The sequence below is a fragment of the Asparagus officinalis genome, unplaced genomic scaffold, assembly GCF_001876935.1.
Source record: "Asparagus officinalis unplaced genomic scaffold, Aspof.V1 AsparagusV1_Un212, whole genome shotgun sequence".
Taxonomy (NCBI): Eukaryota; Viridiplantae; Streptophyta; class Magnoliopsida; order Asparagales; family Asparagaceae; genus Asparagus; species Asparagus officinalis.
The window spans coordinates 63,701-69,413 of NW_017972478.1; the positions used below are offsets into that span (position 1 = coordinate 63,701).

A 5,713-nucleotide genomic window follows, 5' to 3' on the forward strand; every position below is an offset into this window, starting at 1 on the left:
GCTATTTCCGAGGGTTTCAAGAGCCATAACTTACAATTTCATGAGCTATAATACATAATTTTTCAGCTATTTTTAATGATTTTCACATGTAGGCAAATAATTTTCAAGAGGTAAAAATTCACGATTACATGAGCTATAACTCACAATTGTTGGCCATTTTTAGTGATTTCAATCTATAGGCAAATAATTCCCCAAAAGCAAAAACTCGTGATACCATAAGCTATAAACCATGATTTCCGAGCATTAAGTGGTTACGATCCGTTTCTAAATAATTTCACGAAGACTAATATTCAGAATTCAATGAGCTATATAACCCATAAAGTTTGACCATTTTTAGTGCCTTCAACCTATAAGCAAATAATTTCCTTAAGGAAAAAAATTCATAATTTCATAAGCTATAATCATTGATTTCTTGCTAATTGTAGTGGTTTTGATCTGTAAGCAAATAATTTCTCAAAAGCAAAAATTCACGATTTCATAAGTTAGAACCTGCAATTTCATGAGCTATAACCCATAAATTTTGACCATTTTTATGGTTTCAACCTATAGGCAACTAATTCAACCTCTTCCCTGCTTTCTACCATTAGCATCAAAGGAAATCCTGTCAGGTACATAAACATTACAGCCTTTTCTGATAGTGTCGATGTCCCATTAGTGATTTCAGGCCCTTCTTGTACCTAAAGTAAGCATATCAAGAATAAAAAGCATGTCAAAAAAAAGCAACAGCTGCAGCCAATTTGAGCAATTAAACTGAATTGTATTCAGTTCAACAACGATTGATCAGTCACAGAAGTCAAGTCACGACAAATGCAGCATAACCAAATCTGCCATATGTTATATAACTCAAAAGACTATAAACTACCTACTTCAAATGCTCAAAGTCAATTACTCATCATATTTATCACTCATTCCTTCTACCTAGCCGCCCAGAATCAATTACTCATCAAATACAAATTTACTGTCAAAAAAAGAACTAGAATATGCAAAATAGAATCGTGTCTGTCAAATTTGACCGTCTTGGAAATTCAATTAGCTGATATTTAAAACTTAACAAAACATGTTCAGCACATGGCCATTTAATTTAGTTAGTTATGTACATTACCCGTCTTGGTAACCGCATTAATTGTACTGCCAGGTAGCTTCCACTAACAAAACTACAACCTTTCCTCCTTGTGTCATCATCGCAACTGCAATTTCAAGCCCTTTCGGACATGAACTTAACATAGCAAGAACACAAATTAAGCTTGTGAAAACAGAAATTATTATTGCAACAGTAGCAGCCAACTTGAACAATTAAAACTAAATCGCATTCGGTTCGACAGCCATGGACCAGTTGAAGAAAAAAAATGCAGCCTAACCAGATCAACCACATATTATAACTCAAAAGACTCGCAGCTACCTACTTTAAATGATCAGCACCCCTCCCTCCCATTACCTAGCTGCACTGATTAAGCAGTACCATATACAAATATACTATCATAGTATCATATTTGACAGGGGATGTATAATCAGAAAATAATGATGGGCGTAAACTAGTTCCTAATCAAACCTTGAGGAGGTCTCAAAACAATTAACAAGAATATGAAAATGGAGTTGAAGAAAGTATGAAGCTGTAGAAGAATATTATAACTATAATGAAACGGGCTAAGAAAATTGAAAAACGTGTACCTTATACAAGCCGTATAAGCATATGCCCACGACTTTACCTTAGTTTAGCAATCATTCGATTTGGGCACATCACTCTCCAACCTGTGCAGCAATGTCCATCTCCGAAATCCGATCTAGATTTCTACATCGTTCCATTAGTCACTACAGACATATTGCAAATATAAGGTGATAGAGCAAATAAATAGAAAATTAATTTTAATAGCTTTTACTTAACATGTAGGTGCAGGGAACTTAAAACCTTGGCATGAATGGTTGTACTTCATGAAAATTTCCCACTGCCAAAGCATAATATGCAGAAGGTAAAGTAGTTATCAACCCACTTGCAAATACTTTCACGGAAGCCAATATTTATAATTTAAAAAGCTATAACACAATTTTTGGCTAATTTTAGTCATTTTGATATACTGGCAAATAATTTCATGGAAACCAAACTTCATGATTTCATCAACTATAATTCATAATTTTCAACCATTTTTAATCATTTTGACCAATTGGCAATTAATTTAGTGAATACTAAAGTTCACAATTTCATAAGGTATAACCCATAATTTTTGGCCACTTTCAGTTGTTTCGGCCCACTGACAAATAATTTCAAGGAGGCAAATATTCATGATTTCATGAGCTAGAACTCAATATTTTTTATCATTTTTAGTCATTGACTCGTTAGCAAAAAAGTTCGTGAATGCTAATATTCACGATTTCATAAGGTATAACTCAGTTTGGCCATTTTTTTATTTTTGACTTTTTTTTTATTTTTTCAACCCACTAGCAAATAAATTTATGGAGGTCAATGCTTATGATTTCATGAGCTATAACACATGATTTTTTGGCTATTTTTATTCGTTTTCGCCCACTGGCAAATAATTTCATAGAGGCCAAAATTCATTTCAACTAAATTCTAATCACTAAGTGAAAGTACTCTAGAGAAGGGTGAATAGGGTATTTGCTAATCTAATCCGATTTAGATGCCAAATTAAAACTTATTAATAATATCCTAGCAATATGATATACACAAGTGATATATGCAAGCTATGAAGCACGGACACGCATAACATGAAGTCGTGTCGTGTCCGTGTCCGACACACGTGTCGAACACACGTATCCTATGTATTTTTTAGGATTTGCCTCGTGTCGGTGTGTCGAATGGCCGTGTCGGATCCGTGTCCGTGCTACATAGTACACAAGGATATATAATAAACAATAGCTGATATAAACTATAAGACAAAAAACGATATGAAAATATACACAAGAAAAGTGCATCAATGCTAAACACAAACAAGCAATATGATCACGAAATTCGGTCAACCCTCGACCTATGTCTCCACTCCTCACCCTCAAGGAGATTCTCCACTATCAACACAAAAAGCTACACAATTCGGTTTTTAAATTTCACCGAAAACTTTTACAACTCACACGTTGACAATCACACAATACACTTCTCTAAGTGTTAGCCCACCCGTGTCACCTTCTTCAAGAGCTTGAAATTACTACCTCTCCCTAGGTTTTTACAACCAAGTCACTTCTCTTGGAATTGACCTCGCTCTTCTCTCAATCACTCTTCTAAATGTCCTTATGTATTACAACGTGTTCTCAACTATAAGCTCAAATAAATGGTTTTGTTCTCTGATACAAATGAGAACGAAAATGAAAGCTCACTCAATGATCACACCCACAACCCAATAATACTATATGTGAAATACTTAAGCTCAATGGTTGTGTGAAACAATAAAAAAAATAAATTAAACTCAAATCAATCTAGCATAAATATATGAGAAATAAAATAATAAAAAGTTAGATGAAGAGTTTAGAAAACTTCTCCAAACAAGAGATGAAGATGTTGAGGATGAAAACCTCAACTTGAAATTGAATTCTTTCTCTTGTGAAACTATCTTCACATAAACAAACTTGAAAACCTCTTTAAAACTGAGAAAACAAACTCTTGAAAACTTAGTTAAAACCTGGTTTTAAAAACAATTGAGAGGTGAGAGGTACTTATAGCCTCTCAAAGAGAAAGAACATAATATAGTTGTTTCAAGGTTATCGGTCGACTGATAGTGAGTATCGATCGACTAATGAGATGACTGTTGGCAGCTCCAGACTGATGATCATCATCGATCGACTGATAGGCTACTTCGGTCGACTGATAAAGATCAGTCGACTGAGCAGAAACAAAACTGATGATTGCAGAGCAATTTATCAGTCGACTGAAAAACATGCACAGTCAATATATGCACAGTAAACTTGATTTTCAAAGTGTGTTTAAAAATAACAAATAAATTCCAAAAATATGAAACTTGGGAAAATATTTATATACATGAATATAAACATGTTAAAGAAGAATTTTTGAAATATCATTTCCCGTTAGTGAAAATCTCAAGAATACGAGTTCGTTTAAACACTTGATTTTGACAGAACGATTTCAAACACGTTTGGAAATTCTTTTGAATGAATTAATGGACTTTGTAAAAGATATAAAACATTATAGTTAAGTCAATAATCCAAAGACTCGATATTTTCTAAAAAAAACACTTATATTACGATAAAACGAGAAATAACGTGTATAAGAATTGAGCTCTTAAGCATGAAGCTTGATCTTGAATCTTGGACTTGAATTGCGTCGGCTTCATTCGAAATATCGTCACTACGGCACAAATCCTTTCAACCCAGATATAATTGAGCAAACAAAAATACTGGAAAACACAATTATAAATTGTTTGTTAATTATCAAAACTAGATTAGAAAGTAGGCTCATAAACATGAGTCCTAACACTAAGTACAGCTACTTGGTTTTTCATTTAGACTTGTCTGCTAAATGGGTTGTGATTGACGTACCAAACCAACGAGTGTGATCAACAAAATCCAAATTCCATACGTTTTCATGGCAAAGATGAACGGTAAGGTGTTTAAAATCCAATTTACACGCACAAAGTTGGGAAATAAAGAAGACATGAACCTTTGATTCAAGCATGATTACAGACTGTAGGCGTATAAAATTGCTTATAGGTCCCTTAGCACAGCTCGGCACAAACCGACGAACCATCGGACGACATATCCAAACACGAGCGTCAGTCCACAACGCTGAAGCCAAGTGACACGCAACGAAGCGGATTAACGAGGCGACGAGGTTAACGAATCGCACGCAAGCAACGGAATACATCCACTCGCGTGCGGAATCAAGCCAAGGGTTCGAAGAGTCAACGAGTCATCCAACCAAGGGCAGACTCGGACGAATCACGATCGAATCAAGATCAGTTTCGGACTCGAACTCAGAAGTGGATTTACTGCCAAATCAGGAATCGGATCTACTGCCAAATCAAATCAACAAATCAGAGTCTGAATCAACCACGAGACCGGACAAAATGGCACAAAACCACAACACCTAAGGGACTCAACCAAAACCGAGCCACCTTTAGGTGGCTCGGTGGCCGAGCCACCCATAGGTGGCCGGCCAGATCTGTGCCCGGGCACAGTGAAGAGAGGCTATAAATAGGAGATGTGGTTCATTTGTTCAAATGTTGGAATTTTTGGAGGCGAAGCTCTGCTGGATTCAAGACTCAGATCTAAAAAAGATTGAAGCTTTAGGACTTTGAGGACTTGCTCATCTAGATCTGATGCTCGGCGATCGTCAACGCCAAATAAAGCAAGAGTTCGAGAGGACCGGATCTCAGATCTACGCAGGCGTACTCCGGATCAAAGCTTGGTCTTTGATCCTGAGATTTGGGCGATTGTTTCCTTGGTGAACCAATCCCCCCGACTATTATTTCCTTCGTGAAATAATACCCGTCGTACTGCGTAGATCCGACCGGATATAGATCGCGCGGTGGTCCACGGATAAACCCCGGCGCAAATGAAGAACCCACAAAGCGAGCGACCGCAAAACAGGAGCTCGTGATTCGTTCGAAAGGAAAGTTGTAATCTTTTTCTTTTTCTTTGATTTCGTTGTAACCGGATCTAAAAAAGACCGGATCTTTTGTAACCAAAAAGCAATTACTTGAGATAACAATGAATTCAATGAAAGCAATTTTCCCTGCGAACAATCTGGCGA

The 5,713-nt window shown here is 36.2% G+C and overlaps 1 long non-coding RNA gene across 3 annotated transcripts in view; it reads right to left on the reverse strand.

Moving 5' to 3' along the window:
* Positions 1 to 872: 872 nt before the first annotated feature.
* Positions 873 to 5,713, reverse strand: part of LOC109827433 — a 13,227-nt gene continuing 8,386 nt past the window's right edge. Inside the window, exons 3-4 of one of the 3 annotated variants that reach the window (XR_002243432.1) lie at positions 1,907 to 1,943; positions 873 to 1,809 (exon numbers count right to left, since the gene is read on the reverse strand). This is a non-coding gene — a long non-coding RNA (uncharacterized LOC109827433). Of the gene's footprint in view, positions 1,810 to 1,882; positions 1,944 to 5,713 lie in introns of all 3 variants that reach the window. The other 2 variants (XR_002243430.1, XR_002243431.1) reach the window with 2 other exon arrangements.